General features: G+C 36.4%; 1 non-coding gene across 1 annotated transcript; it reads right to left on the reverse strand.

The window, feature by feature from the left end:
• Positions 1-18012: 18012 nt before the first annotated feature.
• On the reverse strand, positions 18013-18119 carry LOC144454601 (U6 spliceosomal RNA). Its single transcript, XR_013483119.1, has one exon. It is a non-coding gene; the product is annotated as a U6 spliceosomal RNA (small nuclear RNA).
• Between the last annotated feature and the right edge of the window lie 8817 nt (positions 18120-26936).

Below are 26936 nucleotides of genomic sequence, written 5' to 3' on the forward strand. Positions count from 1 at the left end.
CCAATTGCCAAAAAAAAAAAAATCAAATTGACCCAAACCTCTAACCTTCTCATAGCCTTTATTAATATGTTTAGAATGGCATCATGTCATAGGGTGATACCCCTCAAATAACGGTTGTAGTGACAGAGGACATTTATTCATTTCCCTATACCCACAACAGCACTTTTCTGCAGAGCCAAATCTCCTGACTTCATTCAAAGGGCCAGTCTAACCTGTCTCTTTGGATAAATACCAGTTTGCAAACCAAATTACTAAAGAATCCGTCTCCCATTAAAAAGTTCAAGGGTGAGAACATAAAGGTGATGAGATATACCTTACCCTTGTCATGTTCGTTGGCTAGCCATTGTTTATAAAATTGTGTGAATATTTGTTTTGAAACCCACTCCATTCCCTTCACTGCCCTGCCATGTGGCAACCTCACTTTACATTCTCCAGAATTAAAAAAAGATTGAGATGTTAACCAAATCATCTATCAGTCAATAAACATTTATTAAGCCCTACTATGTGCTAGGCAACATGATAAGCACTAGGGACACAAAAACAAGACAAGAGAAAGTCCTTGCTCTCAAGGAACTAGTAATCTAATTGAGGAGACAACATACGAACAAATATATACTGTTGCCAGCAATCAAGCAAGGCACCGGACGGGAGAGCGTGAAATAATGAAATGTGGGCCAGGCGGGTCAGTGAAGACTGAGCCAGTTTATTCATCTGAGGGTACAGCATATATAGAAAAAACCTAACCTAACTTCAAAGAGTCCTCCCTCTAAGACACTCCTCAAACATCTGCTGTGTACATGACAACATATTTCCTAGCTATCAGGGTTCCTAGATAGGGCAGTATTTTCCAAGGCCTTCCCTGGCGCCACCTGCATAGAGGAGTGGTATATAAATCTAAGGGTTCAAAGAGCAGGAAGGAATGTTTCAGGGACCTTCCTTGCATGGGAGATCGGAGAGCCACCTTCCTAAAAATTAAGCCTTAGGGGTCAAGACTGGGCAAGAGTCAAGCTCTGTCCTGGATCTTCAACCCTGCATCGGACTCTTTGGGGATGACCCTCAACAATTCCCCCCTTTCTGTTTTGCAAGCGGCTTGAGGCAATGAACATCCCTTCCTTCCTAACACTCTGACCCGTGATTTAATCAACGTGACAGCACAGGGAATAATGAAACATAATATAATAAATAACACTGCCCAAGAAAATGCATGAATCTCACCTAAGATGTGGTGAGTGTATCTTAAGAGACAGGGAAGGAGGAAACACAAAATTAACACAAAACATAGCCATGGTAGAAAATGCAATAGCAAGCTAAATACAATTTCTAAAAAGATTAAGTTGATCTATCCAATTTAACAATTGCAATATCTTGAGGATCAATGCCATCAATATGAGAATTAGCTACTTCATTTTGTATTTTGGATAATTGGCTAATTTACCATGTAATATTTTCAGAGTGCCATGCACCCTGGAGCTTATTAAATATTTGTTTAATGGTTACCTTAACATTAGTGAAATTTGAATACACATATGGAGTTACACAGCTAAAAGAATAGTGATAATCACATTTCAAATTGAAGCACGTTTCTAGCTGTTGTATATGTCTACCTAATGCTATCTAATGACTGCTCTAAAACATCCAACTCTTGTTGTATCAAAGCATCTATTTCAATTTGATGTTATAAAACTGCAGACATATTCTGAGCTAAGTTGTTAGCATACTGAGCAGTTCAAAGTTGGAAGTAATCTCATGAAGGGTATTTGTCGTGACCAGCCCAGTCAGCTATGAGCTCACTTCTGAAGCTCTCCTGAAAGATTGAAGTCCAGCTTGATCTTTCACTCTGAACACGCATTGATGAGGCAGGAGACAAGATGGCAGCAACTCCGTTTATTTCTAGCAAAGCACTCACTTATATAGTAAAATAACAGGAACTCTGTCTCATGTTACACTGACATATAACCCATGCTGTGCTTGTGGACAGGGCACGCACAATCTGTGCACAGATATATCTATCTCCAATCACAAGTACGCTGTTAATGACTACATAGTAAGTAGGGAAGTTAAGGATTCATAGGATGGAGCACTGAACCAGACAACCTTTGCTCACAGGCCAACACCCGAGAGGGACCTCAGCCCTTCAGTGAGATCTTGTGAACTGTCTGTGGCCCTCTACATCCTTACAGATCCCTAACAGGTATTAATGTTGAGGGTAATATTAGAATTGTGCCGTGTCCCCAGTAGGTGGGTACGTATCTTGTCTCATGAGATATTAGGATCTGAAGCATCATAAGGTAACAGGGTAATGTAAATATGTGAATATCTATAATCGCATTGCAATAGCAACCTTGTTTTCAAGGTTTCTAACTCATCTCCTAAATACAATACTGATTGCCCTAATAAATTGACTTTATACAATGTATCTCTATCAATATACAAAGCAAGCCATATACAGGATAAATAGGAAATAATTAACAGACAGAAGACAATCGAAGTAAGAGAGGTTAGGGAAGGCTTCCTGTAAAAGAGAATTTAGTTGGGACTTAAAGGAAACAAGGGAAGGCAGCAGGTGGAGGTGAGGAAAAGGAGCACTCCAGGCATGTAGAACAGCCAGAGAAGATGCCAAGAGCAAGGAATTGGGAATATCTTGTTTGTGGAACAGCTAGGAAGCCAGAATCATTGGATTGAAGAGTATGTGTTATGGAGTAAAGTGTAAGAAGACTAGAAAGGTAAGAGGAGATGAGCTAGGTTATTAAAGGCTTTTTGAACGTCAAACAGCATTTTGTATTTGATCCTGGAGGCAATAGGGAGCCAGTGGAGTTTACTAAGTAGAGGAGTGGCAAAGTTGGATCTATGTTTTAGGAAAATCTCTTTGGTGGTTGAATAGAGGATGGAACAAAGTGGAGGAGACCAGAGGCAAGCTGACCCACTAGCAGGCTTTTAACAGTGATCCATGTGTGAGGAGATGAGGGCTTGCACTAGAGTGGCATTTGCATATACCAAGATACTGGTTTTCCTGTCATAGGTGATAGCCCAATTGTGTCTTCATCATGGCACAGGACACCATTTCCAGGGTTAAATTTAAAAAGTTTTGAAATGAATGGGCAATCTTGCCTCATCCCTTCTCAAATATTTGGAGGGAAAGCCATCTTTAGAGCAAATTTGACTATAGTACCCACATACAGTCTCTGTATGACATTAATGCCCATTTCATTGCTAACCAGATGGCATTGTGTAGCTCTGAACCAAATGCTTTTGTAAAATCCAACCAGTTCACCCCACACATTCTCTTTTTAAAATGTTCGGTATCATCAATGATGGGCTTCAACAAAAAATCGTATTCACAGCAGTTATCATTTGGCATGAAGCTCTTTTGTCACATTCTGATGCATTTATTCCTAGTACTCCAGTCACCTAATTATTCTACTAAAATTTGAAATCTAGGGATATTGGTCTGCAGTTGAAGGGCAGATTTGTATCACCTTTCTAATAAATTTAAATGGTATTAGGAAGCTGCCACTCCTAAGGACATAATTATATTTGTATAAAATGATTTTTTCAAAAAGGTTGTAAAAATGGGACTCTCTGATCAGTCTTTTTTCTGTATCCTGTACCTAATGCCATCTGGCCCAGGAGTTGTAATAATAAAGTTGCTCAGACAAGCCCAAATCTCAATATGGGCAAATGGGTCCAAAAATGGCTTTTCTAAATCATCTGGAATGTTAGATTTTGGCACCAACAAGTATAGATCTGTAGGGGAAGTGGCACTATGTCCAAAAACTTCTTTAAAATACTTATATAGAATTGATGTTATCTTATGTCAGATTTCAGTGGTTATTTCATGAAAAGCATACATGTGATTACTGTTATACAGTTTCTGGATCTGGGCTCCTTCTGCAGGAATTGCTGTTTTAGGCTTGTGGTTAAAATGCTTACAAATAAATGCCATTAGAATCCTCCTAGACTTTTAAAATAAAATTTAATATCCTTATCTGGAAGTCTGGTCTATTTCTGCAATTATTAACATTGGCAATCCATTGTTTTTGGAAATCTGATAAATATGGATTGCTAAAAACTATTTGGCAGCTTTTTGTTATTTAAAGTTCTGTTATGGGCTTCCCTATTAAATGGTGCTTCTACTTTTTCATTTTCAAATATCTAAGGAGCATCCAAACAAATAGTCATAACTAAGTTTAACTCTTAATACTAATTCTATCCTTCTTACCAATATTCATTTAAACCTATGTGCTTAACCCTAAATTACCCCTATTTGTTAATCATCCCTAACATTACTAACCCTAGTACTTTCTCTAAAACTGTCCCTAGCACTAACACTTAACCTCACCCTAAAAAAACAAATGAAAACATACTGTCCCTATCACTGGTCCTATTCTTGACCTAAATCCATTCCTTAATCCTATTGCCCATCTTAACTTTATCCTTACACTAAATTTTTAAAATGTTCATATAATAATAAAAAGTTGAAAAAGTTTTTAAGTGGTGGGCAGGGACCACCACTAATTTTTAACGCTCATCAGAATATGAAGCTGATACTCATTCATTTATAATCATCCACTCTTACATCAACTCCACTGGGCACTACCACCACTAATCTGGTGGCTATTGCTCAAAGACCCTGAATCTTTGAAATTCAAAAGGTCAAAACAGAGTAGAAGGCAGAAGAGGCACCCAGGTTCAAGATCACCAAGTTGAGTACAGTTCACTAATGTTCTTTTTTCCCCAGTCTCTTCAACTGTTAATTACCTTTTTTGTCATATTTGTCAATCTGATGGGTATGAAATGGAACCTTAGAGTCCCTTGAATTTGTATTTTTCTTACTAATGATTTGGAAAAAAATTTTCATGTGCTTATTGAAATCTTCAGTTTCTCTCTTTGGTAATTACCTATACATATCATTAGAGTATTTGTCAGTTGGGGAATGGCTCTTGTTCTTATATATTCAATATAATATCTATATTAGAGAAACTTGGAAAGGTTTTTTGCTAGTTATATTTACCTTCTGATTTTAACTTTGTGTAAAAACTTTAAAATTTCATTTTTTCTAAATTTCAATTTTATCTTATCTTCCTAAAGTCTTTCCCTATCTATAACTGCAAAAGGCATTTCTTTTTTTCTTTAAATTGTGTGTGATGTAATCATTTATATCTAAGTCATATATCCACATGGAGCTTTTTTCAATTATCATGCATTTTTTCTTCCCTCTCCCTCCTCTATCCTCCCCTCCATAATGGTGATAATTATGCATAATCAAGCAAAACAAATTATCATATTGGCCATGTCCAAATAGGTGTGTCTAATTCTACATACTTAATCTATCACTTTGCATAAGGAAAGTTATCACCGAAGTCCTTGGCATTGTCAAATGGTTCAGCGTCAGGAACTGATATGATCTTTTCAGTGGAAATGACATTAAAGAAAAGGCATCACTGTCTTCTTTTCCATCATACCCAAAGGACTACAGGACTTTTCCATCTGAAATCTTCAGTATGTGTTGTTTTATCCATTAGAATATGAACTCCTTGAAAGCAGGGACTGCTTATTTTTTGCGTATTTCCAGCACAACATAGTGCTATGCACATAAATTTTGCTTTTTTTAATGCCTAGTAACAAAGTTGTTGAAAGAGCAGTGTGAAAGCCTAAAAGTAAATTTCATACAAAACTATGATTAGTTATAGCTGCATAAGCCAGTATATCCCTCTGGATTCCAATCCCTCTGGTCTGGCTCTTTGATTCTGGCACAGTAAGCCATGGAAGAGGTTCTCATCTGGATTAGACCAGATTCTGTGGTCATTCATTACTATTGTTGATATGAATGTACATATTGACTGATATGTTCTTTAAATATGTCACTGATGATGTGCTTTGAGCAATTATATTGGATACTTAATGATTGAGATCTGTAGCCTGTAATATAGGCGACCATTAAATGATTGTGACTTGCCTGTTGTTAAAGTTAAATAAATACCCTTAGCAGTACCATCCCATAAATCAGAGGAGCTGTTGGCACAGGTGGCTCAACACTTACTTCAGTTATGGCAGGAGGAGGATTAAGATATTGTCATGGGTGTATGCAGCCTTGGGAAATCAGAATTTACTGATCTGCACAGAATGACAAGAGTTACGTCAGCTTGAAGCTTATCAACTGTCTTCCAAAGAACCAATCCTGCTAGCATTTGGGACACCATATTATCCATCTTTAAGATTAGTGTGCTAAGTTCTCAAGTGGTATCTCTGACAGCTCTTATGTCATCATGCAAGTCTGGGTATTCTGTATCACTAAGAAATCATGATGGGGAAAGAGATTTTTCTCTCTTCCTAACTTGATTGATGGTGCTCAGTTCTTTTGAAATAGGCATGAGCCCCAGGGTCCTATTTTGATGATGTATATCCAAGCCTGAGTCATACCCTATTAAGGATGGAAGATCTTCTGATGGAACTTGAGGGTTCCCCAGCCTAAATGAAAATTTCTATGGTTTCAATTTGTACCTCCTCTTTAAGTGAGTTTGATTCTGAGGCTCTGATACTCTGTACATTCTATAATGTGTCTTTAAGGTATACACGATAAGTTTTTAATGACTCATTCATTTATTCTCCATAAGGATTCTCTCCTGTTTCCATGTACAACTGAATGTATTTCTACACCAAATCGTGTGTGTGCTCTGCTCTTTTTTGAACAGTTCAGATGAAAGTGAGATTCAAATGATTCAAGTGATGCTTAATCTACTCACCACTTCCATATCTGTATAGAATTTGTATAGATTTCTAATTATTCACCCCATCAAATAAGTTCCCCCACACTTCTTGCCCTTTTATCTCTAGTATATTCTTTTCTTTCCCTTCCTTTTTTTAAGATCATCAAAACATAACAAAACCACTTCCAGGTTCTTTATTTGATTTAACTCCCTTATAATCCCTAATGATATTAGGATTCTAAGGGGAGATTTATGTCATCCCCCAATTAGAATATAAAAACCCATGATAACTTCTGATTGCTGCCTTGTATTTACTTTTCTATATTACTCTTGATTTATGTGTTTGCATTTTATAGTTTGTATATCTTGCCTCTTGCTTTTTCATCTAGAATGCTTCTTAGTCTTCTACTTTTATTAAATGTCCATACTTTTTTACTCAACTTTTATAGCCCAAATCTGTGTAGCCACCTATAGACAGCCTTCTAACTGATTCCTTCCTTCTTCCCTGAATTGGTAAAGTAGAGAAACTGTCCATCCATGGGGTGGGGAGGGGGTGTCATTGTGTGGCTCAAAGGAAGTAGATGACATCTCTAACCCATTCTCTACCCTCCCAGCCCCCAACTGTGGTACAGTTACCTGTACCACAAATTTGTAAGCCAAAGCAAGCTTGAGTTCCCAAGGGTAGCTCTTCCTCTTGGGTAAAATCACACTGTTCAGGGAGGGAGCACTGTTACTATAGAACTAGAAAGGAGTGGGGATGTGGCAAAAATTGATTGGTCAAGGTTCCTATTGTTGGGACTTGAGTTCGACCGGGTGCCATAACCCTTTTGCCCAGTTTCATGGTTAAGGGTTTCTTCATAACGGGATGCAGGGGGGTGCTAGCCAGCTTCTCAGAACAGATTACACAATAGGATACCACAGCATATCATATTTTGGGTCATTTGTATTGCAAGCACCAATGAGAGAGTACAGACATGTGTGGATGAAGTTGAGTGATTCTCAAAATGGAGTAGCTCTGGATCCACAATTCCCCCTTTTTGTGCTATACAGGCACAGCATCCTGGCTATACTAGGGACTAGGGATCGTATTCTTACAAGTGGGCTGGGGTTACATGAGATGGTCAGGTAATGAAGGGTTTCCAACAATTTGATAATCATAGAATTGTGAGGGATCCCAAGGCAACAGTATTCAGTCATTCTGAGAAGGCCATGAAGAACATTTTTTTCTCATAGTTTTGAGACTATAAATAAAGGGACTTAAATTTACACTAGGAAACAACTACACTGTGGCCATGAGTATTAAAAAAAAAAAACCTCATGCATCCTCCAATGTCATAAAAGTTGAACAAACTTAGTTAAATGGAGTGATGATCTCATGTATCCCTTAAGGAGACAAACCTCATAAAATAGAATCTATGAGTAAACTAAGGTCCCAGATTAAGCCACTGATTTAGAGCATTCACAATGGATTGATTAAGGGACAGATTCATGTATCACTAGTTAGCTAGGGCAGCTAATGAATAATAACTAAATCACTTTAGGAAGCTTAAACTTTGCTTTGGTTTAACATTATTATTTCCATAAGTCAACTTTGGGCCAGGTGAGGTTAATATAAAGATAAGACAGGCTTTCAGTTGAGCAAAAGCTGCAGGAGGAATGGCCCTGAATCCTGAACAATAAATAAATGGAATTTAGGCATACCTGCCCTGGCAGGCAAACATAAACACCATGAAACATCAAAGTCAAAGTAATACAGTAATTAATATTAAATAATAGTATTTAAATATCATTAAATTATTATTAAATAATTAATAATATTAAATAGCATTAAATCTCCTTGTTCCTGATAACGCACTCCCCATGTCCATGTAATCAGAAGCCATTTGTTGAATCTCAGCTGACCCATGTAGTCATCTGGTCCCTAGAAACAACCTCCCTTGGAAATTCTGGAATAAGCATCATTCTTACAACTATACTGGAAGGGGGGCTCCTCCTAGTAGATTCATTTCTTTGGCTCCAGGGAACTTACAGAGGTTGCTTATTTAATACTGCTAAAATATGCCAATGACAACACAATGAAATTTAGTACAGCCTCTTGAATTTGGGTTTACAGTAACTAATTCATGCGGTAATACTAGTTCAAACCTTATGGAGCTAATACTACTAACAGAACTATAGAACATCAAGTTAAAAACCCATAATTCACCTGAAAGTACTGAGAATTTCAGTTTTTACATACCAATTGCTCTTACTATCTTTATCTGAAACCTGTACCAGATAGAGACAATGCCATCAACTGCATAAAGGAAGAATTTTAAAAAGGATCCATGGGGACTTGGAAAAATGAGCCCTTATGTCTCTTAGTATTATCGGAGAGATTCCAAAAAAGGAAAATAATGTGATTTTAAATTTTATTTACAATTAATGCAATTTTACATGTAAAACCCTTAATCCAAATTTGAGGACGACTTATGAAACCATACTCAGTCATATTTCCCATTTGAAACATTTGGAAGCTGGATATATACATATATACATATATATATATATATATGTATCCTACTTCTTAGAGAAAAATCTAATCTTTCTGTGTTCTAAAAGTTTACTTCTTCATTAAAAAGTCAAGACTTTTACATCTTTTTTCCTATCCTCTTCTTTAGAAGGTTATATGTTATCATATCATCCTGAAAGAATCAGATTGTTAAAGGTCTAATGTCACACATTAATATATTACTGTTAGCAAGCTCAAGAACTCATTCACCTAGTTATTTAAGATATGGAGTTGACCATACATTCAGATTAAAGACAGTATGATCTTTCATACCTACATCTTATTGTAGTAAGTCAGAGATGTTTCAGTATTAACCTAGTAATAATAGGTTTAGTGCTGCAGTGAAAAATACTTCTACTGCCCTTAATATACAAATTTGCTGTGAAAATAAAAATGATGGACATGGTTATAATAAAATCAAGACTATCTCATCAAGGGCACAGACTGAGCTGACTTAAGTATAATAGGAAAAAAAATTACTTAGTTTTGTTTGATTCCAAGTAAAATTCATAGGTAACAGCCAATTATGTAGTAAAGTTCCATGTTTTTCACCGGGCATCATAGCAGGTTCAGAATTAACCAGGTGGGAAATTTTCTTGTTCAAAAAGAGAACAGCACAACAAGAAATCTGAGTCCAGGATATTCTACCTTCACTAAAGCAAGGTCATGTCCTCAACTTTCCCAGGCCCAGACATCTATCCATCTATAGCAGATCTCAGACTGCACTCTTTGGGCAGCATGTGGCTTTTCCCTTGAGTGGTGGATATTGGTTTGATGACAATTCAGACAATCATACCAGAAATAAAAATGTAGAACAGTATCAAATTACAATTTCACTAATCATAGCTTAGGGCTAGATGATTATTGTTGTTTTCAAGTTGTGATAACCATGAACATATAGGGCACATATAGGGCTTACTAGTTTAAATCCATCCTGGAACAGAAATCAAGCATTTGGAAATTGAGTAAACACAATCTGGAGTTTCACACATAACAGTGAACACATGATAGTTGATTCAAAAACCCCAGAAAAAATGCTAGCTACTGTAAGCTTCTAGACCAACAGAAAATTGTATTGCCTATTAACCCCTAAGACAAAATAAAATCTTTAAACCTAAGGTTTGTTGTTACTAAATTGGCCCAAAGATGTAACTTCAATGTATACTTTATAATAACAGGTACAATTTCATAATTTTCATGTTATGGCAAAACAATATATCCAAAAAAATCACTCTGTGGTATAAACAAACTTTCAAGTCTTCCCACTTTGGCTGGGAGTAGTTTTGGTTGTTCATCATACCACTTCATAATTTTTGGAGCTTCTTTTACAGAGCTGATAAGACCTTTGACCCTGCCCAAATACAAGGTGTCAAGAAACTTCATAGATAAGGACAATCTAAGAGGTCCATGCTTTTTCCAAGCAAGGAGTTATTATCCAAAAGCAAAATATACTCAATTAAATACTGAAGTTTTTAAACTTAATGACCAACTTCTTCCCCTGCTCCAACAACATCTAGATTAAAAGAAAAGTTATTTGTGTTATGATACAATTGTATGATTCTCTGACTATAATTTTTCTCAAAGTAACAGCAGTTCTTATGCAATGATTGCCCCAAAATCACAATATAAGAAAAATTAGCTTAACAAAAACAAACAATATTATAGATTTTAAAAGCATAATACAAACTTTTTTCACAGTCAAATAACACCAGTTCAGTTTAATACATTTACACATTTTCTTACATAGAAATCAGTTCATCTATTAATTTGATATTCCATACCAATCACATTCAAAAACAAATATAATTACATTTAATAAAAATAATAATAGCTAACATTTATATAGCACTTACCATGTGCCAGGCACTGTGCTAAGTACTTTATGATTGCTATGTCATTTGATGCTCACAAAAGTCATGGAAGGCAGGCTATTATAATCTCATTTTACAGACAAGGAAACTGAGGCAGATAGAGGTGAAGCGACTTGCTCATAGTCACACAGCTAGTACCTGTATGAGACTGTATTTTAACTCAGATTTCCCTGATCCATGCAATTTCTAAGCATATCATCTTAATACCAAATATCAAATGTGTTTTGTATCGAGTTTTGATTTACCACAGCCTCACACTCCACTGAATATATCCTGTACAGATTTCATCTTATAATACCAATTGATTGGAATTTAGGAAGTAAAAGTTGACCATAGTCTGTTTCAGCTTAGGTGAACTAGCTAGTAATTTATATAACCAATTAAATTATGTTGAATTATATCAAACTAGCTTCAGTTCTGTTTATTCTCTGGTAAGTGAAATCACCTCCTACTAGAACAATACATCTATCACCCTCCAGGAAGGGGAGAGAGGCCTGTACTGTTTGCTATTAATTTTTATCCTAGCTGCAAACCTCAAAAATCCACTTAGATGTTTTTCAGCAATTACAAAAAACTTTAAATCATAATAAGGAAATTTATAATAAAGATACTACATTTCAGTTGCAAATTGTAATTTCCAATTCATTGGTAATGCCATAAATTTCTACAACCCAGGAAAAATATTTTCTTTCCTTCCTTATCTCACAGTTTTATCTTGGGTGGGGGTACAATAGGAAGGGACTGCAGAGGCAGTGGCATCCAGAGGTCTAAAGGCCCTTGGGAATAGATGGGGGGCCTTCAGAGGACTCTCGAAAGACTTGGGTATGTGAGACAAGGGGAATCATACAGTTTAAACATCTTATCTGTGGGCACCTCCACAGTGGGCTCAAAATAGACTTAGACCATTTTGACAAAATGAACACCAAACACAAGACAGAAAAGTATAGTAGCTTATGCGTGCTTTTAGGGAAGCAGAGATGGGGTTGAAATTCTCCAAGAACCTAGGTAACAGATTTCTAATTATTGGGAAACTGAACCAAAGAGAAAGTTCTTCTTGATAGCTCACAGTGCTCAAGAACGCAGCTCTTGCTTCCTGCTATCTCAGTGTCAAGCAGTCCTGGAGGTGGGGCGGCAAATCTCTAGTCCCAGAGTGAGTAGTCAGGTCATAGATCTAATGAGTCCCCAGGGAAGCCTGTCAGGGAGTGCAAGGGCCCCAGCAGTCTAGTGGCTGCTGTCTTTGCCCAGGGAACTGACTCAAACCTAAGATACCAACAGAGAACACAAAGAGACACAAGTGCTCACAGGTAAAGTCGTTCCAATTCTCTAACGCTGGTCACAGAACCAAGGAAACCAGTTTCCAGCAGACCAAAACAGACCCTCAGCTGATCAGGCTGAGGTGATTGTCATTTGTGAGTCAGGGAAACATGACTAATCCTAACCCACCCTGACCAGATTCTTGTCCCTTCGGGCATAGAATGATTCCTAGTAGTCAGAGCATAAGGCTTCTGGGTTGTGACACTCTGCTCTGGCTGGTTGGAAATCTCACTTCTGACACTAATTGTGGGGAGAAATGGGAATAATCAGGTACCTGGACCAGAAATTTATAAACCAAACCAAGGCTTATTGAGTTCCCAGTAAGGGTAGCTCTCCCTCTCAGGTAGAATCCCACCTTTGAGGTTGGGTGCAATGTTTTTATAGGGCTAAAGAGGAGCGGGGTTGGGGCAAAAATTGATTGGTCAAGGTCCCTGTTGCTAGGGCTTGAGATTGATCTAGTGCAATAACCTGTTTACCCAGTTTCATGGTTAGGTTTTCTATATAACCGAATGCAGTAGAGCTAATCCATTTCTCAGAATTGTTTGCACAATAGAATAACATGGCATGGCATATTTTGGGTTACTTACACTGCAAGCTCTAATGAGAGAGTACAGACATACATGTTTGATTCTCAAAACAGAGTAGCTCTGGATCCACATCCCCAAGGGAAGCTTTATTTCTTAGCAGGTGGTTGGGGCCAGAAGCTTGGCCACTTTGCTCTCCTCAGAGAGGGAGTACCAGGCTAGAATTAGAGCCAAGGCTTGACCTCACACGGGCATGGGGCATTGATCTCCACCAATGAGGACAAAGTCTTACACCAGTGAGCTTTGGGACTAGGGTTACAGTAACTATCTTTTCCCTTAGTCAACTAGCATTGATTTAGCTCCTAGTATATGCCAAGTACCATGCCAACCAACAGAGATATAAAGAAAAGCAAAAGACAAGCAATCCCTGTTCTCTAGGAGCTCACTGTCTAATGAGGGAAACAGCATGCAAACAACTATGTACAAACAAGATAAAGACTGACAGATAAATTTTGGTAGTCTTAGAAGGAAGGCACTGAGATTTAGGAGAACAGGGAAAGGCTTCTCGAACAAGGTATAACTAAGACTTGAAGGGAAACTAGTAGGCAGAGATGAGGAGGGAACAGTCCGAGAAACTACTTGGAACAGGGAAAAGGAGCGTCATGTTCAAGAAACAGTGGCCTTATATGATCCTCTTTTCTGATTCTCATTTGTGCTTATTATGCAATATAGCATTTTATAACTGCCATACTCATCCTGTTTTTAGTTATTAGTGCCTTGACTAAAGTGACCCATCAAAAGTTTACATCTCTTTACCCTCCACCCCATACTCCTCACACAGTGGGCATTTAACAGGCATTAATTGATTTGATTTTGATGAAGAATAATGTAGTGATGCCACTGGAGAGATGTTTAGTTTAGCACTGAAATCACCTCTCTAGGGTATTCTTGGAAACGTTGGTACTCTAGTCAAGTATTAAAGACTTCATCCTTGGTGAGCACCTGGCACATTTCTAGGAAGTGACATGGGTAGAACACAATCACAAAGGGAATCAGAAATGTTTAATGATGGCAAGGTACACCATTGCAAAAAATCCCATAGGAATACGAAGCTCCTCACCTAAGTACCAACCAATATTTGCTGGAAGAAAAAAATATATACTTTATAGAAAAGAGACATTGGCATAGTTTACTGCATTTTTACAGCTAACCCTTCATCCCTGAACAAAATTGGAGAGAGATCATTTATTATTATCAATCACATCTACCAAAATGAGATATTTTCACTGTCTCTACGATTTTGTAACCATTTTAAACAGTTCATCAATTTGCATTTTTTCTCACAGTTGTTTTACTCATTTAAATTCACCTTTAAATTTTTATTGTTATTGTTTAACATCTGATAAAAATATTTCTATCTTGATGGCCTATTTTAGTGACAACATTGCTGTTGTCACCAAAGAAACACTAATTCAGATCTCTTTTGGAAAAAGAATCATTCTTTTGGATTAACCCAGGTTTATTTTTTATAAAAACAAAAACAAAGTTTATTTGGTAGAGGAATTGCATGTAATTGTAGTAATTAGAGGGAGAAAAAGAGATGTCACTCCATGAGCTCATCCATTCTTCCAGTGAGTGTACCAAATCATTCCCTGTGTCAAACTGAATACTTTCAGCCATGAAATTGAAAAGGGCACGTAACAGATAATATGTTTATTTTGGTTATCTAGATGATTTGTAGCAACTACAGCCATCTAAATATGAATTTAATTGTTCTCTTTTCTTTATCATTTGCCATGTTAAAACAGCGTGTTACTAGTTTAGTGTCCAGCTTTCCATTTTAAACAACAGGGTTTCCTCCATTTCTTATGAATTTCAATAATTCATCTGTTGAAATTATTCATGTTTTAGGCATTTTGCTTGATCCCAATATATCCATTAATATTAAAGTTCATTTTAGAGGTGAGGAAACACTACTATAGATCATTGCAAATACTGTCATACTCAATTGATATATTAGTTATTTTTGCTGAACTAAGATTTTTCTCTTTAATTGGGTAGGGGAGGTTGGAGGGATATATTCAGAAATCATTGTGATGTTAAAACAAAAGATAACTTTTTTTAAATTTATTTTTAGTTTTCAACATTGGCTTTCATAGGATTTTGAGTTCTAAATTATCCCCCCCCTCCTTTTTCTCCCTTCTCCCCAAGATGGCATGCAATATGATATAGGCTATACATGTATGATTATGTTAAACATATTTCCACATTAGTCATATTGTGAAAGAAGAATGAGAACAAAAGTGAAAAACCATGAGAAAGGAAAAAAATAGAAAATAGTAAGCTATAATCTGCATTCAAACTTCATATTCTTACTCTGGATGTGGATAGCATTTTCCATCATGAGTCTTTTGGAATTGTCTTAGATCACTGCATTACTCACAAGAGTTAAGTCTAACAAAGTTGGTCATTACAAAATGTTGCTGTTACTGTGTACAATGTTCTGTTTCTGCTCATGTCACTCAGTATCAGTTCATGTAAGTCTTTCCATGTTTTTCAGAAATCTACCTGCTCACCATTTCTTGTGGAACAATAGTATTCCATCATAATCACATACTACAATTTGTTCAGCCATTCCCCAACTGATGGGCCTCCCCTGAATTTCAATTCTTGGCCACCACAAAAAGAGCTGCTACAAATATTTTGTATTTTCCCTTTTTATGATCTATTTGTTAGTGGTATTGCTAGATCAAAGGGTATGCACAGTCTTATAGCCCTTTGAGTGTAGTTCCAAATTGTTCTCCAGAATGGTTGGATATGTTTACAACTCCAGCTACTATGCGTTAGTGTTCCAGTTTTTCCACATCTTCTCCAACATTTATCATTTTCCTATTTTGTCATGTTAGCCAATCTGATAGGTGGGTTGTGGTACCTCAGAGTTGTTTTGATTTGCATTTCTCTAATAGTGATTTAGAGAATTTTTTTCATATGACTATAGATAGCTTTAGTTTCTTCATCTGAAAACTACCTGTTCATATCCTTTGACAATTGATTTTGGGAAATGGTTTCTGTTCTTACAGATTTGACTCAGTATATATTTGAGAATTGAGGCCTTTATCAGAGACACTGAATGTAAAATTGTTTCTCAGCTTTCTGCTTCCCTTCCGATCTTGGTTGTATTGCCTTTGGGCAAAAAAAAAATATTTAATGTAATCAGAATTGTCTATTTCATTTCATAATGTTCTCTATTTCTTGTTCAGTCATAAATTCTTCACTTCTCCATCTATCTGACAGGTAAGCTATTCCTTGCTCTCTTAATTTGCTTATAGTTTCATCCTTTATGTTTAAATTATGTACCCATTTTGACCTTATGTTGGTATGCAGTGTAAGATGTTGGTCCATATTTAGTTTCTGCTACACTGTTTTCCAATTTTCCTAGCAGTTTTTGTCAAATAGTGGGTTATTATCCCTGAAGCTGGAGTCTTTGGGTTTATCAAACAGTCGATTACTATAGTCATTGACCACTATATCTTATGTACCTACCCTATTCCACTGATCCACAACTTATTTATTAGGTAATACCAAGTAGTTGTAATAATTGCTGCTTTGTAATACAGTTTTAGATCTGGTACAGGTAGGCCACCTTCCCTTGCATTTCTTTTCATTAATTTTCCAGATATTATGGACCTTTTGTTTTTCCAGATGAAATTTTGTTATTTTTCTAGCCCTATAAAATAATTTTTGGTAGTTTGATTGGTATGGCCCTGAATAAGTAAATTAATTTAGGTAGAACTGTAAATTATATTAGCTTGGACTACCCATGAGCAATTGATATCTTTCCATTTATTTAAATGACTTTGTTTATATGAAAAGTGTTTTGTAATTGTTTGTATAGTTCCTGGATTTGTCTTGGCAGGTATACTCCCAAATATTTTATGTTGTCTACAATTAACTTTAAATAGAAATTTTCTATCTCTTGCTGCTGGGTTTTGTTAGTTAATATATAGAAATTCTGGTGGTTTGTGTGGGTTTATTTTATATACTGCAACTTTGTTAAAGTTATTATTTCAAGTAGTTTTTTAATTGATTCTCTAGGATTCTCTTAGTATATCATCATATCCTGTGCAAAGAGTGATAGTTTTGTTTCTTCATCACCTATTCTAATTCTGTCAGTTTCTTTTTCTTCTCTTATAGCTAAAGCTATCTACCTCTCTAGTATGATATTGAATAATAGTGGTGATAAAGGACATCCTTGTTTTACAAAACCCTGATCTCACTGGAAATACTTCTCACCTGTCCCCATTAGACATGATGCTTATTGATGGTTTTAAATAGATGCTACTTATCATTTTAAAAGCTCCACTGATGCCCGGGCTCTCTAGTGTTTTTAATAGAAATGGGTGTTGTATTTTGGCAAAAGCTTTTTCTGCATCTATTGAGATAATCATATGGTTTCTATTAATTTTTATTGATGTGGTCAATTATGCCAATAGTTTGCCTAATATTGAACCAGCCCTGCATTCCTAGTATAAATCCCACCTGGTCGTAGTGTATTATGCTTGTGATAAATTTCTGTAATCTCTTTGCTAATATTGTATTTAAAATTTTTGCATCTATATTCGTTAGGGAAATTGGTCTATGATTTACTTTTTCTGTTTTGGCTTTTCCCAGTTTAGGCATCAGCACCATATTTGTATCATAAAAAGAATTTGGTAAGACTCCTCCTTTACCTATATTTCCCAATAGTTTATATAGTATTAGAATTAATTGTTCTTCAAATGTTTGATAGAATTTGCTTGTAAATCCATCTGGACCTGGAGATTTTTTTCTTAGGGAGTTCATTGATGGCTTGTTCAAATTATTTTTCTAAAATGAGGTTATTTAAGAATTTTATTTCTTCTATTAATCTGGGCAATTTATATTTTTGTTAATATTCATCTATTTCACTTAGATTGTCAGATTTTTGGCATACAGCTGAGCAAAATTGTTCCTAATGTTTTCACTTCCTCTTCATTGGTGGCAAATTCACCTTTTTCATTTTTTTTTAAATAATAGATCCCTTCACCAATTTGCATGTCATCCTTGTGTATGGGCCATGCTAATCTTCTCTATATCGTTCCAATTTTAGTATATGTGGTACCAAAGCAAGCACACCTTTTTCATTTTTGATACTGGTAATTTGTTTTTTTTTAATCAAATTAACCAAAAGTTTATCTATTTTATTGTTTTTTTTTCATAAAACCAGCTCTTAGTTTTATTTATTGATTGATATTTTGTTAATCTCTCTTTTGATTTTTCAGAATTATTAATTTGGTATTTAATTGGAGATTTTTAATTTATTCTTTTTCTAGCTTTTTTAGTTGCATGCCAAATTCATTGATCTCTTCTTTCTCTATTTTTTTCATGTAAGCATTTAGAGATATAATAAAATTTATCCTAAGAACTGCTTTGGCTAAATTCCCATAAGTTTTTGTATGTTTGTCCCATTATTGTTATTCTCTTGGATGAAGTTATTGTTTCTATGATTTGTTGTTTGACTCTCTCATTCTTTAGGATTAGATTATTTAGTTTCCAATTAATTTCTAGTCTATCTTTTCCTGGCGCTTTATTACATGTAATTTTTATTGCATTATGATCTGAAAAGGATGCATTTAACATCCCTGCCTGTTTGCATTGGATTGTGAAGTTTTAATGGCCTAGTACATGGCCAATTTTGGTGTATGTGCCATGTACCCTTGAGAGAAAGGTATATTCCTTTCTATCCCCATTCAATTTTCTCCAGAGGTCTACCATATCTAACTTTTCTAAAATTCTATTCATCTCTTTCTTGTTTATTTCGTGGTTAGGTTTGTCTAGTTCTGGGAAGGGGAGGTTGAGGTCCGCCACTAGTATAGTTTGCTGTCTATTTCTTTCTGTAATCACTTAACTTCTCTAATAATTTGGATGCTATACCACTTGTTGCATATATGTTTAGTATTGATATTACTTCATTGTCTATGTTACCTTTTAGCAAGATGCAGTTTCCTTCCTTATCTCTTTTGATTAAATCTGTTTTTGTTTTTGCTTTGTCTGAGATTGGAATTGATGCCCCTGCTTTTTTTTACTTAAGCTGAAGCATAATATACTCTGTTCCAGCCTTTTGCCTTTACTCTGTATGTATTTCTCTGCTTCAAATGTGTTTCTTGTAAACAACATATTGTAGGATTACAGTTTTTAATCCACTCTTCTGTCTGCTTCTGTTTTGTGGAAGGGTTCATCCCATTCATCACAGTTATGATTGCTATGTCTTTCTCTGCTTTCTATTTTCCCTCCTGCTTATGCTTTTCTCTATCCTTTCTCCCCTCACCGGTATTTTGCTTCTGACCACCACCTCCCTCAATCTGCCCTTCCTTCTATCAGCCCCCCTCCCTTTTACTTGTCCTTTCACCTACTACTTCTTCCCTCCTTTTTATCCACTGCCTCACTTTTCTTTTCCCTTTCTCCTACTTTCTGTAGGGTCTTTGAGCCAAATCCAATGAGAGTAAGATTCACACAATGCTCATCTCCCTCTCTTCTTTCCCTCTATTGTATTAGGTCTTTGTACCTCTTCCTGTGATGCAGTTTACCATTTTCTGCCTCCTTTCCTCTTCTCCCAGTACAATCCTTCTTCACCTCTTAATTTTTTATCATCAAATCAAAGTCAACTTATACCCACACCTTCTGTCTGTGTATATCCCTTCTAAATACTGTAATAAAGATACAGTTCTCAAGAGTAATAAGTCTCATCTTCCCATGTAGAGTTGTAAACAGTTTAACCATATTGAATAACGTCTTTTTTTTCCCTTTCCTGTTTACCTTTTTATGCTTTTCTTGAGTCTTCTAATTTAAGATTGAGTTTTCTGTTCAGTAATAGTTTTTTATCAAGAATGATTAAAAGTCCCATATTTCATCGAATGTCCATCTTTTCCCCTGAAAGATTATACTCAATCTTGCTGGATAGTTGATTCTTGGTTGTAATTCAAGCTCCTTTGCCTGACGGAATATCATATTCCAGGCCCTCCAGTCTTTTAATGTAGAAGCTGCTAGGTCTTGTGTAATCCAGACTATGGTTCCACAATATTTAAATTGTTTCTTTCTGGCTGCTTGTACTATTTTCTCCTTGACCTGATAATTCTGGAATTTAGCCACAATATTCCTATAATGCAATATTTCATTTTGGGATTTCTTTCAAAAGGGGATTGGTAAATTCTTTCAATGACTGTGTTGCCCTCTGGTTCAAGGACCTCAGGGAAGTTTTCCTTGATAATTTCTTGAAAAATGCTGTCCAGGCTCTTTTTTTTTTTTATTGTGGCTTTCCACATAGTCCAATAATTCTTAAGTGATCTCTCTTGCATCTATTTTCCAGGTCAGTTGTCTTTACAATGAGGTATTTTACATTTTCTTGTATTTTTTCATTCTTTTGATTTTGTTTGACTGATTCTTGATTTCTTGTAGAGTCATTAGCTTCCATATGCCCAATTTTAATTTTTAAGAAATTATTTTCTTCAGTTAGCTTTTGTACTTCCTTTTCCATTTGGCCAATTTTACTTTTTAAGGAGTTATTCAGTCAGTTTTTGTCCTTCCTTTTCTAAGCTATTGACTCTCTTTTGTATACTTCTCATTTCTTTTCCCAATTTTTCTTCTAGCTCTCTTATTTGACTTTTAAAATCCTTGTTGACCTCTTCTAAGAAGGCTTTTTGGGCTTGAGACCAATTCATATTCCCTTTTGGGGTTTCAGGTGTAGGTATATTGACAGTTCCTCTTCTGAGTTTGTGTTTTGATCTTCCCTGTTACCATGCAAGTTCTTTATGGTCAAGATGCTTTTTTGCTCATGCTGTTTGTCTGTTTCCTGGCTTTTAAAGTTGAGCTGTCCTGCTGGAGCACAGGGGATGCTATCCCAAGCTTCTTGTGCAGGGGGCCATGGGCCTCAGGTGATAAAAAATGTTTTTGAAAACACTTTTGAGATGCTAAGAATACAATTCCACAAGTTTTCCATAGGGATTTTAGCATTTAAGATTCTTATATTAGCTTAAGAATCCAAATAAAGTTTTGTTCAAAGAAAAAAAAAGCTTAGTTCTCAAAAAGTAGCCTTGAGTGCCCAGGTGAAATTTGTAATGGATACACTCTACATTTTTTTAAACCTTTTCTGAAAGCACTCAGGAGCTCAATGGTAATAGTAGAAATAAGCTAGGTTTAGGGATTATTGTGGCAGACAAGGAAAAACATGGCTTTCAAGGTTCTATAAAGAGACATTAGTGTTAAAATGATTAATCATTGGATGCAGGTTGGATAAGGAAACACAACCAAGTGATAGGATGGTAGATTGGGAAAATAGGAAGAGGTAGAAAAAAGCAAAGTCGGGATGATAGGGGGGAAAAAAGCAATTTTAGTAGGTACCAGGAGAGGTGAAAAGTAAAGAAGGATGTGATAAAGAAAACAACTACAATGTTAAGGTCTTAGAGATGAGAAAGTTACTAATAATGATGGGGACCCTAACATGAGTGTAGTTGGTTGAATAATAAAAGAGACAATGATCTTTATAGTGGAGTAAATCCAGGACCTGTGAAAGCACTGTCAGATAATTGGCATTGCCTATTGAAATCACTGGTGTTGATGTTGGGGAAATGGCAGTAGTATACTACTAAAGGGAACTAATTACCTTTAATGAATTCTAGTCACTTAGCCAAGGAGAGTAACATTCTAAGGTACTGAAAGAATAGCTAGAAATTAAGAAGTTAATTGCTAACATGCTTTCTATGACCATTGAAAAACTGTGGAGAAATGGAGAGGTGCAGAACTGGGTCAAATGAAATGAAAGTATTTGTACCATGTTATCAAAGTTACATATTACATATCTTTACGTGATATTTAATGTTATGCCTTAATTACATAATATGTTATTCCATGATAATTATATATATCATTATATTCTGTTTATAGGTATATATTCAAGTAATTATAAATATAATGTATATATTATGTATAATTGATATATAATACTATGCCACATCTTTTTCTTTTCTGTTAGTAATCAATAAACTATCATAAGTGGAAAAGGGTTTACCATCAGTCCAAATCACAACATCAGACTGCTGACTGTTTTCTGGGAATGTACTTCATAGGGGCTGATTGGGTATTGTTTGGGAAATGTTCCTTATGTCAAAATAGACTCAGAGAGGATAGCTGCAATAGCAAGCAACTGGCCAAATTCATAGCTAAGCCTAGTTAACTAGCAACTGCTGCCAGTAGTGGGACAAACCATTCTCTCAGCCACCCAAGGAGGGGTAAACTTGATTTAAGTAGAAGTAGTGTGTCACTGACAGGTTCTGCTTTAGTACTTCTGCTGTCAAAGGCAGTCCCCAAAGATTACACCCTCCAAATCCATGGTCTAGTGCCCTTCTCTTCTGCCCTCCGAAGTGCTCCTTAGATAATTAGGCAAGGAAGCCTCTGTTCCCATACCCACATGGAGCTCCCTGAAAGTGGCAGATACTAAGTACAAATGCTGCCATAAGGGGAGATGTGCTAGCATTCCCTAGCCCCTTCTTGTCACCATGATAGAGAAGATCTGGAGAATCGGCTGACAGGTAGACTGCATCTTCACTTTAGCTTCTCCTCTCAGTTCAAAGCAGAGAGAGATGGAGAAGTAGATGAGGAAGAAATGAGAGATAAGATATGTTCCCCTCACCTCCCATTTCTTGGGCCAAGCTTTCACTGTCACCACTAAAAGGACAGTTAGGAAAAGGGGCTACAAGGAGGGGAGTAATGAAGGATCAGAATTGCCACCTAGGAGGACAAGTAACAGCAGTTACAGGCCGGACAACCTAGACTTCACCTGGCCTAGTCTAGCACACTATAACACCTCTTGGATGAAGACTGTGAGCCTTATTAAACATTTGCCACCAACTACTACTTCTGTAGCTAATAATTTCTCACCTCTTATTTCTCCCTCTGTCCCCATATTAATTAATCATCAAAAGGGAAGAAGCAAAGTGTTTCTAATCTTTCATCTTCACCCATGTCCTCATCCAACCCTGCCCATGCCTTTCATTATGTCTTCTTAAATTCCTATTCCACAGTGAACACATTTCCCTTGTCCTTTCTCTTTTACTTCACCCTTCCACTAGGATTCACTGAGATCTAGCTTCCACCCTATCTAGCACTGGTTCTCTGACACCCTGGTCCTGCAGGGGAAATTGGAATATCCTTTGCTCCTCATTGCTATTTCTAGACTGTCCCTTAATTTGTACATTTATGTTGCAGCTTTATCATCTGGCTTTTGAAGTATAGTCTGTATCTCAAGCCTAGCCAGGTGTCTAACTTCATCACAAAGTCTCAGGATGTGACCTCAGTTAATTTATGAGACAGTTGCAAATGGCTTATATGCTCCCCTCATTTATAAAACAGTTTACAAGTAGCCGCTATCCTCCCTTAATTTATGGGATAGTTTGTAAGTGACTTCTGGGTTGACTTTTGCAATCTTATTTCCTATTATTGTTATCTTATACTAGTTATTTATAGACTTACACCATACTAACTGAGGGGAGGAGGTCAGAATGAATATGGGGATTAGAACAAAATACAATTTCAATGGATTTTTTATTAGAAATTTCTAGGTCACAAAGGAGAACGTCAAGGGCCCCCACTATTAGAGTTTTACTTTCTATTTCAACATATATGTCATTAATCTCTTTAAGTATTTAGATGCTGTCCTATTTGGTGCACATGTTAAGTATCGATATTCTTTGCCAATAGTACCTTTCAATGTTTTCCTGCTTATCTCTCTAAATCAAATTTATTTTTATTCCTGCCTTATTTGAGATCTTGTTAGTTACCCTGCCTTTTTTATTTCTGTAATACATAATAGATTTTGTCCCTTGCCTTATTTACAGGTTCGTACTCTTCTTTCCTTTTATCCACTTCTTCATTATCCTTCTCTAATTTTAGGGTTTGTCATTGTTTTTTATTTATGCCTAGTCCCTCTCTAAATCCACCCTCCCTCTTATTCTTTCTTCCTGCTCCCTCCTGTTTCCCTATTGGGTTGAATGTATTTTTGTACTAAACTCTGTGTGTGTTCTACCATCTGTTCACCAGTACAGATGAAAGGGAGGTTCAAGTGACTCCTGTTCCTCCCTCCTTACTCATTCTACACTTTTATAGACATATTTGTGTATCCCAGTTAGGTGAGATAAGTTCTTTAACACTTACTCCCTTTTTTCCCCTAGGAAATTTTATTTCCCCTTTCTTCCCTTTCTTCTTTCAAGATCATTAAATCATAACAAAATCATTCCCAGGTCCTCTGTATTATTTTATTCCTTCCATAACCATGATGACATCACAGTTTTGAGAAGATCCTCGTCATCTCCCCATACCTTTCAATGTAAACTGTTCACTTTTATGAGCCCCTTCTGATAAGTCACTTATATTTACCTTTTTATGTTTCTGTTGACTCCTTTGATTATATTTTGAAGTTTCTATTCCTCTCTGATTTTTCAAAAAGTTTGCTTAAATGTTCTCTATGTAACTGAAGTCCTATTCCTCCCCACCTCCATAGGATTAGAATAGGTTTTGTTGGTAACTTACTTTTAGTTGTATATATGTGTGTGTATATATACATGTGTGGGACAGAGACCACTACCCAAATTCTGGACAAAGACTTAGATACCTTGAAAGCAGAAAGGAGTTTATTGCTTTCTCATGAGAAAGGGTACCGACCCTCATCACACCAATGGTGCCGGCCAGGGAGTAAGAGTTGGTTACAGAAAGCAAGGTCTATTTATGCCCTAATGCAAGCTCCCCCTCCCTAACCCCCTTCCCCTTATCCTATTGGCTGGGCTTCAGGGGGCACAATCTATTCATGGAAATCTTCCACAGCAACAGAGAACCAAAGGCAGTTGCACAAATTTGTCAGGAGACAAGAGAAGGCGGGAAGTTTTGCAAGGGCAAGCAGCTTAGGTTGGGGGAGGGGCATTCTTTCCGCTATGTGCTTAAAAACTATCTGAGAGGGAGAGGGTTTTGAAAGCATGCTTTTACAAGATCAGAAGGGAGTGTGTTTCAACAACAACTATTAACAAGAACTATTAACCTTTTGAGGAGGCTTCACTTCTGAGAGATCATCTTTCTCTCTCTCTCTCTCTGTCTCTCTCTCTCTCTCTCACACACACACACACACACACACACACACACACACACACACACATACATTTCTGCCTGGTTACATTATTTTTTATTTTATTGTGGAGTTCCAGATTTTGGCAGTGACACTCCTGGGAGTTCTCATTTTGAGGATTCTTTTAAGAAGTGATTGGTGGATTCTTTGTTATAACTTTGCCCTTTTGTTTTAATATATCAGGAAATTTTCTTTCATAATTCCTTGAATTATGATATAGAAACTCTTTTGTTTGATTATTATTTTCAAGTAGTCCAATATTTCTTAGGCTATCTTGCCTTGATTAGTTTTCCAGGTCAGTTGTTTTTTAAATAAAATCCCTTATATTTTATTCACTTTTTTCATTTTTTTTATTTCATCTTAATTTTTTTGTTGTTTCCTTGAGTCACTACCCTTTAGTTTTTAGTGGCTCTGTCATTTAGATAAGTTTTTTTTTAATCTCATGTTAAGCTCTTAATTTTCTTTGTAGGTGTCATATCCACATCCTCAAGGGCTTTTCTAATTTCTCCTTCATTGCTCTCATTTAGTTTATAATATTTCTTTAACACTAATATCATTTCTTCTGAGAATTCTAAAAAATCTTGCAGGCAAGCTGTGTTTTTCTTTGAGATTTTTATTATGGGTATGTCAGCCTGAAATAAAGAAGACTGCCAAAACAAAGAAACAGACAAAAAAAAAAAACTAGGGCCTTTTAATCAAGGCAAGGGAATTGCAAATCAGGCACAGTATAGCACCAAGTACTGGAGTGTCCAAGAGGGGCAAAGAAGGCAGGGTTTAAATAGCAACAGGGAGGGAGTCTCAGGGAAGGCACAGTCTTGAGAGTCTGTTACATAAGTTATTTTGCATAACAACTGAAAGTCTGTAGAGAAGGCTGGTATGTTTTTGGGAGAGAGGGATGGGGTTTGACATCTGGTCAGAACAAGTAGGCTTGACCCTCCAAGTGCAGCAACTGTGAAACCAGTTTGGACCTGCTCCAATCATGGGGTCAGTTGAGATGAAAGTCAGGTAGCCTTTTCTGATGTCTGAATTCAGTGGAAGTTATACGCCTCTCCTTTACTGGGTTTGTGTCTTGGGCTGGCATCATACTAGGTTTTTTTGTTTGTTTAATCATTCTTAGTGATGAGGCCCTGCTTCTTAGCTAGGGGTCAATTCTCAGATTCTACTTCCCCAACCCTGACCCCACTGTGTAAGAAACAAGTGTCTTATCAAGAATTCCATGAAGCTGTTGGTGAACCAGGAAGACTTTATTAATGTTCTTGCAAGAGCAGGTGCCCAGCAAGTAGGCATACCCATTAAAACAAATGTACAGCTTTTTATTCTCTATTCCCAATTCGCATTTCCCTTCCCTGTTTCCCTATTGACTGGGTGCTGCAGGATTTACAGCTTATCCAGAACACCTAAACCCCCAACGTGAGTCTCTGCCCCTGTTTACATCTCCCATTCCCCACATTTGGTGCCCTCTTCTTCTTATTTTCTTTATACCTTATTTGCTCATAGTTCCCCATAACTATAACAATAAGCATACATGTTGTACTACAAAACCAATTTCAACCAGTTTTAACCAGGCCAGTTCCATACATGTTCTCAAGTGTTCTGTCATGTAGGCATCCACACCCTGATGAGTGAGATGCAGAAGCAACCACGTTTTCTAAAATCCCCCCCTTTCTTTTTATTTACTCTTTGTTGTGCCTGCATCTCATTTCATTATGCCATAAGAATATTCTAGTTTTGATAACATTATTTCACTTTCTTTGTCATAATTAGTATTCACCTCAGTCTCTTCAT

Source organism: Phascolarctos cinereus, unplaced genomic scaffold (assembly GCF_003287225.1).
Source record: "Phascolarctos cinereus isolate Bilbo 61053 unplaced genomic scaffold, phaCin_HiC Scaffold_726;HRSCAF=1367, whole genome shotgun sequence".
Lineage (NCBI taxonomy): Eukaryota > Metazoa > Chordata > Mammalia > Diprotodontia > Phascolarctidae > Phascolarctos > Phascolarctos cinereus.